Source organism: Podarcis muralis, chromosome 9 (assembly GCF_964188315.1).
Source record: "Podarcis muralis chromosome 9, rPodMur119.hap1.1, whole genome shotgun sequence".
NCBI classification, from domain to species: Eukaryota; Metazoa; Chordata; class Lepidosauria; order Squamata; family Lacertidae; genus Podarcis; species Podarcis muralis.
Window position 1 is genome coordinate 8,995,033 of NC_135663.1, and position 12,053 is coordinate 9,007,085.

Genomic DNA, 12,053 nt, shown 5'->3' on the forward strand with positions numbered 1-12,053 from the left:
CAAATTGCTTTGTGACTTGATGAACCTTGGGATCTCTTCCAACTCCACAGTTCTGATTCTATAAGAAATACGTACTAAAATGCTGACTGTCGTCCCCCCCCCCCCCCAATTTGGGAGATTTCTTTTCAATGCAAACTGATGTGGAAATGTGAACAACTGAACTTGACCAGAAAAACGAAAATCAGAAAGAAATGGACATAGCATGGTACCTCAGTTTACGATCCATTCCTGAAGTCCATTCTTAAACCAAACCTTTCTTAAACTGAGGCACACTTTCCCTAATGAGGCCTCCTGCCACCGGTGCCCTTCCACCATTCAGATTCCATTCTTAGACTGGGGTAAAGTTCACAAACCGGGACACTACTTCCGGTTTTGTGGTGTTCGTAAACCGAATCATTCATAAACAGGAGTGTTCTTAAACTGAGGTACCACTGTACAGTGGTACCTCGGGTTAAGAACTTAATTCGTTCTGGAGGTCTGTTCTTAACCTGAAACTATTCTTAACCTGAAGCACCACTTTAGCTAATGGGGCCTCCTGCTGCCACCGCACGGTTTCTGTTCTCATCCTGAAGCAAAGTTCTTAACCTGAGATACTATTTCTGGGTTAGCGGAGTCTGTAACCTGAAGCGTTTATAACCTGAAGCGTCTGTAACCCAAGGTACCACTGTACACTGATTCACACACCCCTAGAAGTGGTACAACAAATGACTCCCCCCCCCCATCGCATCTGGTCGAGATGCAGAGCACCCAAAGGCTGGACAAGTTATTTTGATGCAGGAAATACTATGAGCAGCTTTCCCAGGCAGTAAAAAACAAAACCAATTAGAACAAATCTGTCTGTTTTAATGTGCTGAAAATTATCATTGTTAGAGATCTGTGATTTATTTATTTTTCATAACAACACCAAAAACCACTTGCCTGAGCTGGTCACCTCATGGTAGGGCTGGCAACAGATTCCATCTCACAGAGAACAGAGCTGAGATGATGAGAGTTCGAGACAGGTGAGCCCATGCTGCTGTCTGTACACTGCAGTTCGTGAAAACCAGCATTGATCTCGATGCTTACAATGTTTTCCCCCGAACTGCACTTGAAACTTATTTTAGGGGGGGGGGGGGCTGATTTCCCCCCTTCTTCTCACAGTACATGCTACCCTCTAGTGCTTGCAAAAGTTTATTACAATGCAGCCATTATATGTTATTCATCTATATACGCACAATTAAAGCTGGTGGCTAAATAGACAGTTGTTGGGGGCTGAGCCTGCTCTACCACCTTCAACAATTTAAATTTAATTTAATTTTAATTTGGGCGGAATTATTATTATTTTATTTAATCTAAAGACCACCCTTCCTGCCAAAGGAGCAAAAGCTTGCAAACACCAAACATTTAAGACAATGCAATTAAAAAGAAAAGAAAACCATACTTAAAATAGTTTCCAAACAAATTAAGAACATCTAAGAACAATAAAAAACCAATCACATAATTTCAGGGTTGCCAGGAACTGTATTTTTCAGTCATCAAGTGCTTGGAAAAGCACAAATGTTTCTATATTCCTCCTGAATGTTATTAATGAGGAATGCAGATGTACAGTACCTCACCAGGAGGGGCATTTCAGAGATAGGGAGCTACCACCAAGAAGTCCCTGTCATGGGTCAATGCCAATAGGGCTATGTGCCCTCCTCAGGATCGGAGGCAGCTTGCAACTGAACACCACTTCATGGGGCAACAGGTTGTGCTCTCATCCTCTTTGTGGGCTTTGCAGAGAAATCAGATTGGCCACTGTGGAAAAGAAGACACTGGTCTGGATCCACTTTCGTTCTTATGCTTTGCTGCAAAAGTCAACATGTGGTCTCAAAAAGAAGCCACGATCAGTCACTAATATCAGAAAACTCAGATGTTAAGTGTCAAGAACAATAATGTCCAAATCCACCCTTTGAAGAAACTGATTTTCTAGATCCATTTCAATTGGGGGTCAGGCCTGTTTTTGCGACTGAAACTGCCTTTGCCCTGAAGATAGACAGGGAGTGTCAAGTTTCCTAGACTTCTCAGCTGCTTTTGATACAGTTTGTATTTTTCTGGTGAGGCTGCCTGCTCTTAAACTCCTTGATGCCCTTTTAAATAAGGTGGAGCATGAACGATCTGAAGAAATGAAATGAAGAAGTAATATGAAGAAGTCTACCTGCACTCATCTCTCATCTGTGGCTCCTAGAAGCTTCAACTAGCCAACTAAACCAGGTGAGGGTTGCCACTGGGTCTCTGTGAGACTTCCACTGCATGTGAAGTCAGGCTCTGGAGAATTCAGCAGACCAATAGTGGGTCCAAAAGTCAAGAAGGCAGTTTCTGCACATGCTGAAGAGGGAAGTGAGGGGGTAGGTGAGGTTTGTCAACTTGGGAAGGGAGCCCATATCAGAAAACTCTGCTCCTAAACCTCCACTGCCTTGTGGGAAATGTTCAGGAAAAGAAATATGGGGATGTTTTTAATGTTCAGTGTTTTACTATGCTTAATGTGCTTAATCTATTGGAAGCTGCCCAGAGTGACTGAGGCAACCCAGTCAGATGGGCAGTATATAAATTGTTGTTGTTGTTGTTGTTGTTGTTGTTGTTGTTGTTGTTGTTAACTAAGGAGTAAACCCTACCCAAATCTGGAGTGAAGTCAACTCCTGGTGCCAAAAGTATTGCTCTGTTTTCCTTAAGATCACGTTTGCATAGCTGAGGGGAGGGTCTTGTCCTGGGGATGCGGGTGGTGCTGTGGTCTAAACCACCGAGCCTCTTGGGCTTGCCGATCAGAAGGTCGGCGGTTCGAATCCCCGCAACGGGGGGAGCTCCCGTTGCTTTGTCCCAGCTCCTGCCAACCTAGCAGTTTGAAAGCACAACAGTGCAAGTAGATAAATAGGTACCGTTGTAGCGGGAAGGTAAATGGCATTTCTGTGCACTCTGGTTTCCATCACGATGTTCCATTGTGCCAGAAGTGGCTCGGTCATGCTGACCACATGACCAGGAAAGCTGTCTGTGGACAAACTCCCTTGGCCTGAAAGCGAGATGAGTGCCACAACATCATAGTCACCTTTGATTGGACTTAACCATCCAGGGGTCCCTTACCTTGCCCAGGGCAGCCCAGAACCTCCAAATGCTCTGCCCAGGCTTGCGCCCCAAGGAGATGACTTCAGTGCTGCTAACACAGTGCTTTGACTTCACTCCCAGAGGCACACTGCAGTGTCTCCCAAGACAGGCAGATGCCAACAGTAAGAAGTGACATAAAGGGATGCAGCTCTTGCATGCAAAAGGTCCCAGGTTCAATTCTGCAGCATCTCCAGGTAGGGTTGGAACTGAAACTCTGGAGAGCCTCTTCTGGTTGGTGTATAAATTACTGAGCTAGATGGATCAAGGGGTTTATTCATCATAAGGTAGCTTCCTATACTTCTACACATCATGGGCACAGGAGAGAGGACCGCTTGGTTTTCGCTGCCTGCAAAGATGCATTCCACCTTAATCGCATCTTCTCTCTCTCTCTAAAAAAGAATGAAATTCCATAAGGCCCAGCTATCTTTGCAGGGCTGGCTGGCTGAAGTGCCAACAACACGGATTAGCTGGAGGATTAATGGTTTCCTATCTCTGAAGCACAGGTACAAAAGCTCGCGAGGGATACGAGCTCCGGAGCTGAAGCCGCTGTTGAAAGATTTAGAGGCCAAAGGACTTTTCTTCAGGGGAAGACGCAGGCCTGCAGAACACCAGGCCAGGTTGACAGATGTGGAGATTTGCCTTCAGAGGTTCTCTGCGTGGTCTTTTCCACTGAGTTTAGGGCAGCAGGATTTCTCCATCTGTCCTAGCATCTGGGGACAGAGTGAGGCTGTTGCTCATCGCCGGCAATCCTTCCAGGGTTCTCTCTGCATCTCACTCACAGCGGCAGTTCAGCTGGGATAGTTCAGTTGGTGGGGCAGGAGATTCTTAACCTTGGGGTCGTGGGTTCGAGCCCCACATTGGGAAAAATATTTTTACTCTCATGGTCCCTACAATTCTATGATTCTGTGAGATAACTAAGAGTCAGAAGTGACTACACAAGTCAAAATGCTGCTTCTGACATTTCTGACTCTGAAGGCAAAATGACCTTGCTCAGTTGTGTCCCAGTCATTCTCCCCTTTTCCTCCAAAGCGTGAGAGAACCCTACTAAAATGGTGGTATTATTACTTCCCTTGATCGGGACACCTCTGGTAATGCAGCCTAGAACAGCATTAGGTTTTTGTTTTGTTTTTGCTGCTGCATCACACTGTTTCCATTTGTATGTTTTGATCTCATCCAGCATAACTCTTCTAATGTTTTTACCCTGTTTGGGACAATAACCCCCCACCCACCTACTTGTACCAGCAGAAGAAGGGGGAAACTAGGCTTTATTAAGTTTATTAATCTTCCAGGCTGGTCCTGATTCACTGCCTTGGCTTGCATGCTGAGAACTGCTGGAAGAGTGCTTACCGGCCCTGGAGGGAAAAAGAAGATTTAGTGTTTATTTCACATTAAATAACCCTCATCCAAGAAGAGGACTTTGCCACTCAAGCTGCATTCCCTTCCTGCTTTCATTTCCAGATGACATTCCCTCTGTTGTAAATTCTCCAGGATGCTATTATTGGCTGACAGAGTATAGGAAACAAGCAAGACGAATTTGAGCTCTTAAAACAGGATGGCAGATATGAGCTCCCATTGCTCTGCCCCAGCTCCTGCCAACCTATCAGTTCAAAAGCACAACAGTGCAAGTAGATAAATAGGTACCGCTGTGGCGGGAAGGTAAACGGCATTTCCGTGCACTCTGGTTTCCGTCACTGTGTCCTGTCACGCCAGAAGCAGCTTAGTCACGCTGGCCACATGACCAAGAAAGCTGTCTGCGGACAAATGCTGGCTCCCTCGGCCTGAAGCAAGATGAGCACCACAACCCCATAGTCACCTTTGACTAGACTTAACTGTCCAGGGGTCATTTACCATTACCTTTTACTGAAAACTGGCGGGATGAGTCTCATGAATGAAATGGAGGAATTGAGGGGTATAACCTGCCCAAAAGGAATAAACCAAACAGGAGGAGTAGCATTATATGTAAGGGATGTGTACACTTGTGAAGAGATCTATGACCTGGTGCATAGAAGGCAGATTGTGAGCATATGAGTAAAAATTGTAGAAAAAAGAAACAACCCTGACCTTACTATAGGTGTCTGCTATAGACTTCCAAGGCAGACTGAAGACTTGGATGATTTCTTCCTAGAGCAGATTGCCAAACTTTCAAAAAGGAGAGATATGGTAGTCATGGTAGACTTCAGCTACCCCAATATCTCTTGGAACTCAAACTCTGCTGAGAATGTAAGGGATCTAATCACACTGACTGGTAGAACTCTGTGCAGCACATTCTTGGACATTTGCCAAATAAGCATATATTGACACCCCTAGGGATGGGTGTCTTGTTGGTTGTGTACCCAGTTGGCTGCAAAGATTCATTATAAGACAAAAGATGCACTTATTTCAGTACAGCACAAGGAGCAACAAGCTTGAGGGCCACATTTCCTCCTGGGAAACATTTGGGGGCCAATTGCCAGTGATGGACAGCGTCAGGGGCAAAAGCAGGCACAGGAGTAAATAAGATTTTTACCTGTGTACAGTGGGAGAGTTTTTTTTCATATTCATACATTTATCTCTGTCCTCTAGACAAGCAACAAATAGCAGAGTACAAGGACATATTCCAGTTAGGGAAGTACACCCAAGGAAGGTGCAAAGCTGGACTGGCGAGTGGTGCAGCTCAAGAGGGTGTACGGCCTGGAGAGAATCCTGAGGGCCGGATGAAGAGGCCCGAGGGCCACATTTGGAATCTGGGCCTGAAGTTCCTTCTCCCTGCCTTACAACTTCTAAGATGCTCAGAGTCGATCCCCCAAGGACTAGCTACCCGTTCAACACTTTTATTTGGTGCCATTTTTCCTAATTACGGGAAGAAAGATTGGCTCTGTGAAGAGAGGATGGTGTTCTTTAAACTGATGCTGCTCTGGGGAGAGAATTACACAAGTCCCAGACGGTCTAGGTGGCTGGTGTGCTTTGAAACACTGAAAGGCTACAATTGCAGGGATGACTCATAGTAGTTATATAAGTGAGTTTAGGCTGGAAGGATTGTTTATTGGTGAACATGAAAAAGCACTTGCCCCTGGTTTCCCCCCCATTGTTAAAGTGTAGTTGTCAGTGTATCTGTGATTGCACTTCATGAAAATGGCCTGGATTGATCTGGCATAGCTATACAAGGGACTCCGTTTCATTTCTTGCAAACTCAGTGCAAAGTTAGGGAGTTGCCAGAGAGTCACTGGTCCCCCTGTGTTTGGGCTTAATCCGCTGCCTGGTTTACAAGGGCCACTAGAAGCCATGTGAAGACCACTATTATAGAACAATAGAACTGTAGAGTTGGAAGGGACGCCATAGGTTATCTAGCTCAACCCCCTGCGAACTAACAAAATGAATTTAAGCAGGGACAAATGTAAGGTTCTGCACTTAGGCAGGAAGAACCAGATGCACAAAGATAGGATGGGGGACACTTGGCTTACTAGCAGTACATGTGAAAAGGATCTAGGGGTCTTAGCAGACCACAAGCTTAACGTCAGTCAACAGTGTAATGCAGCAGGAGAAGAAGAAAAAAGCTAATAGTATTCTAGGCTGCATCAACAGAATTATAGTATCCAGATCAAGGGAAGTACTGACTTGGTCAAACCACTCTATTCTGACTTGGTCAAACCACATCTGGAATACTGTATCCAATTCTAGGCAACACAATTTAAGAAGGATGTGGACAAGCTGGAAGACGTGCAGAGGAGGGCAACTGAGATGACCAAGAGTCTGGAAACCAAGCCTTATGAGGAACGGTTGAAGGAGCTGCATACGTTTAGCATGGGGAAGAGGAGACTGAGAGGAGATGTGATAGCCATCTTCGATTATCTCAAGGGCTGTGACGTGGAAGATGAAGCAAGCTTCTTTTCTCCTGCTCTGGAGGGTAGGACTCAAACCAATGGCTTCAAGTTGCAAGAAAAGAGATTCCGACTAAACATAAGGAAAAACTTTCTGACAGTAAGAGCTGTTCAGTAGTGGAACAGTCTCCCTCAGGAGGTGGTGGACTCTCATTCTTTGGAGGTTTTTAAGCAGAGGTTGGATGGCCATCTGTCACGGATGTTTGAGCTGAGATTCCTGCACTGCAGGGGGTTGGATGAGATGACCCTGCAGGTCCCTTCCAACTCTACAGTTCTGCGATTCTAAAATTGAATGCAGGAAACACAGCTAAATAATCCCTGACAGATGGCCATTCAACCTCTGTTTATAAACCACAGTGGAGGAGAGCCCAGCACCTTCCAAAATTCCACTGTTGAGCCGCTTTAATTATTAGACTTACTCAGCTTATTAGTCGCTTGCTACCTAGAAGGTCTCCAAGCAAATTACATTTAAAACCATAAATATAAATTCATACTTCATGCATTCAAACTATTTCATACAACTTTAAGCATCAGCTCTGAGATTGTAGCTGCACACCAGTCTGTACCCGGGTGTCCCTGGTTCATATTCTGCCCTTTAAAAAGAGGTATCATAGAATTTCAGAGTTAGGAGAGATTTTGGAGGCTGACTAGTTTGACCTTTCGCTCAGTGTGGGGAGCCTGTGACAACAGCATCCTTGACAAAATGGTCACCCAGCCTCGCCAGTGAAGGAGAACACAATACTTCTGGAGGAAGGTTGTTCTGCTGTCTGGCCATTGGAACGTTTCTTCCAATATTTAGTCCAAATCTACTACTTCCCTGCCATTTCTTAGGATATAGTTCCGTTCCACCTTAAGAGGGACAGGCATGACTGTTGTGTGTCACATGCCTGTTTACTTCCAGCACAAGTCTGCTGGGAACTTCTGTCTTGTATATTGCTTTTGTGTTGCTGTTTTGCTTGGAGACGAAGGGAAGCAGACATGTTTTTTCCTGAGTTCCTGAACTATGCTGAATAAATGCTGTAAGTATGCTTTCACATGGCTCTGTCCGCCTCTTCCATTGTGAGAAGATTTATTCACTCTGCTGATAGACCGTGCACAGTCCTCTGAAGGTTTCGGAGGCTCGTGTCACTGATTGATGCTGTTCCAAGGGAGACCGGTGATCGCCTGGCTGCCGGCCTGTGGCTGGAGCCAGCTGAGGGCCTGCCTGATGCCCCCGTCTCCCCAGCAGTATCCCAACATCATTGTCATCCACTGGAACTCATCTTGCGCTCAGGAGCAGCAGAGAAAACACCAGCTTCATCTCCTCCCAATGCCCTCCCAGCAGATGTCAAACAGATAAACAGCTATCTGATTTTTAAAGGACATCTGAAAGCAGCCCTATTCAGGGAAGTTTTTAGTGTTTGATGTTGTATTGTGTTTTTACTATTTTTTGTTGGAGCCGTCCAGAGTGGCTGGGGCAACCCAGTCAGATGAGTAGCATATAAATATTAGCAGTTTGAAAGCACGCCAGTGCAAGTAGATAAATAGGTACCGCTGTGGCGGGAAGGTAAATGGCATTTCCGCGTGCTCTGGTTTCTGTCACCGTGTTCCGTTGTGCCAGAAGTAGTTTAGTCATGCTGGACAAATGACCCAGAAAGCTGTCTACAGACAAACACCGGCTCCCTCAGCCTGAAAGGGAGATGAGTGTTGCAACCCTATCATCTCCTTTGACTGGACTTAACCATCCAGGAGTCCTTTACCTTTTGAACTGCTAGGTTGGCAGGAGCTGGGACCGAGCAACGGGAGCTCACCCCATCGTGGGGATTCGAACCGCCGACCTTCTGATCGGCAAGTCCTAGGCTCTGTGGTTTAACCCACAGCGCCACCTTTACCTTTGACTTTATATAATAAGCACTACTACTACTACTGGGACGTGGGTGGCACTGTGGGTTAAACCACAAAGCCTAGGCCTAGGGCCTGCTGATCAGAAGGTCGCGGTTTGAATCCCTGCGACTGGGTGAGCTCCCATTGCTCGGTCCCAGCTCCTGCCAACCTAGCAGTTCGAAAGCACGTCAAAGTGCAAGTAGATAAATAGGTACCACTCTGGCGGGAAGGTAAACGGCGTTTCTGTGCGCTGCTCTGGTTCACCAGAAGTGGCTTAGTCATGCTGGCCACATGACCCAGAAGCAGTACGCCAGCTCCCTCGGCCAGTAAAGCGAGATGAGCGCCGCAACCCCAGAGTCGGCCACGACTGGACCTAATGGTCAGGGGTCCCTTTACCTTTACCTTACTACTAGTAGTAGTACTACTACTACTATTACTACTACAACATGGCAGCAGTTCATGTCCTTGAACATGGCCATCATTCCCAGGGGGCAGTGTTTGTGCTGGGATTGGCCCATGGTAGCACTTTCAATTTTAACTGAGGGTTCTTCTAGATAACTGCCATTTTGGGGTTGATTCAATGACATACCGACAAATTCAGGCTGCGCAATCAGAGTTGATTTGGAAGTTTCACTCAACAAGTCCCCTTCTCCAATAGATGAGGCATTTTTTGAGTTAAGTGATGGAGAAATGCAGCTGAAAGTGTGAGATAGCACTTGCTTTGATGCGTCACCATCTAACCTCTCCACAAACAAACTGGAATGAATGCTTCTTAAGTTGCTAATCTCCCAGCAAACAAAACAGGATGAACGCTCAAGAAACAGGTCGTCCGGAAGCACCCTAAGGTGTCGAGAGAGAAAAACCAGGCTGCATCTTCTGCATGCAAGATCCCAGATATGATGGGAATTTCTCTCTGTTAGATGACAGCTGATCATTATTATTATTGCATCCGGCAAAATCCATTTGTGCCCAGCTAGCTGCTCTTTTCAGAGACAATCCAGTATCATTGCAGCAACTCGGCCCTTAAATCTTTGAAGAAATCTCAAACAACCTTCACGTTTCTCTAGCTCGGAGCCTTCCACATCTTTGAACGGGATGATGATGCTCTTTAAATCAATTTCTGCCAGGAATCAGACAGAAGTCAGTACGGAAATTCTAGGAGCGTGATGAACAACACTGCAGGAGAATACATTTCCCCTCTAATACTGTTATTGCTCAGACATTAAAACAGGACCTGACAAAGCAACCTTTTCACATGAGCTGTTTCCATTTCCCTTTTCATCATGAGAAAATAATTCCTAGCTTTTTAACAACTCTCAGAGGAATCAGAGCAACACATCGTTAGGATGATGGCGCCTATCTTCACGCTGGCTTTATTATTTTTTTACTGTTTCAAAACTTTTAACAAGACAGCAAAATCGAGTGTTTTAGAAAGTTGCAAAGACGTTCCTTTCCTTTTATCCTCTCCAACAGGTGAACTTGTTGAACTACTTTGAAACGTCTGAATGCACTGGCTTTTTATAGGCAGGGGTAGAAAACCTCAGGCCCAAATGTGGCCCTCCACAACTATCTGGCCCCTGGGGCTCTCCCCACACCGCACCCCCTCCCTAGACATGCCCTTATCTTCCCCTGTTTTGCTTCCTCCTTCAGAATATTTGCTTGGCTGGAGTGGGGCCCTGAACTCTTCCATGCTTGGATAAGGAGGAGAGGGGGAGAGAGAGAGAGAGAGAGAGAGAGAGAGAGAGAGAGAGAGAGAGAGAATAGCCTAATGCACAACAGTATACCGTATTTTTCACTCTATAAGACGCACCAGACCACAAGACGCACCTAGTTTTTGGAGGAGGAAAACAAGAAAAAAAATATTCTGAATCCCAGAAGCCAGAACAGCAAGAGGGATCGCTGCGCAGCGAAAGCAGCGTTCCCTCTTGCTGTTCTGGCTTCTGGGATAGCTGTGCAGCCTGCATTCGCTCTGTAAGACGCACAGATATTTCCCTTTACTTTTTAGGAGGGAAAAAGTGAGTCTTATAGAGCAAAAAATACGGTATTTTAATTTGTTTCTCCACCCACTTTTGCCTCTGGTCCTGCCCACCACTGGCATGTTCCCTACTCCCCCCCCCCCCCCCTGAAGGGAATATGGTCTGAAAAATGGATGAAAAATGTTCCAAGCCTCTGCTTATGATAACAGTTTCCCCAGACCCTGATTGTCAACAACGGAGAAGTTACGTTTTCAACGTCTGGCCATTCTAAATGCCAGACAGCCCAATCTTAAAAGCACACCTGAGTCCATTGGTTTCTGTGGACTCAGGCATCCCTGACACTGCGGAGGTTCTGAACACTTTGCATTTCAGATTTATGAATGCAAGGCTCCTGCAGAAAACCCCCGCTGCTATTGCTTTTATACCAACCATAAAACTGGATGCAATAAACTCCGGCTTCTGCATTTGCTGGAGCACAGAATAGCAAAGGGCAAAGTCCAGCGATAAAGGCTGCTGTACTAAAAAGCAGTGAGCTGTAGGGCGAGGGGATGCAGTCTTGATTTTCTCCCAGGTTCCTTGGCTCCCTAGCATTCGATCAGAAAGACTCTCAGCTGTCTATCTTGCTGTATGGATTTAGATGAGTAGGAGAGGATATATTATTTATTTATTAACCTTCCTCCTTTTCTCACTTGTGTGAGAAAGCAATTGCCTATTTCAGCAGGGTAATGTCACCATCCGTGTACCGCTTTAGAATCCTTTTTTTAGGAGAAAATTGCATAACCTTCTAGAACAATTATGATATCAAAGGATGTTTTAGGCAGACTTAGGTCATCTTCCCACTTTATGTTTCCCTCTTAACAAGAAATCACTCTCAGGCTGTTTAAGTGAACAAGAAAAATATAAAGTTTACTCACTTAAAAGTATTGCCAGGATTCAACAGTTGCAGTGTTGAAAAGAAGCCAGGCAATAACCCTTAAAAGTTACAAAAGTCCATACTCCAGTTCAAAATAGAGTGTGCTCCCTGGAGGAGTGCTTAGCTATAGGCATTCTACGCCATCACAGGTGAGAAGCGTGTGCCGTGGCAGGAAGATTAAGTTTCTATTGTTCTCCCTCCCCACACAAAAGTTTAGCTATGGCATCATAGAGTCCTCTGTTTGTGACTCTCTAGCAATCAAGCATTTGTACTTTGGCTGCAGATCCTCCCACACATCTATTGCCTAGACCAGTGGTTCTCAACCTG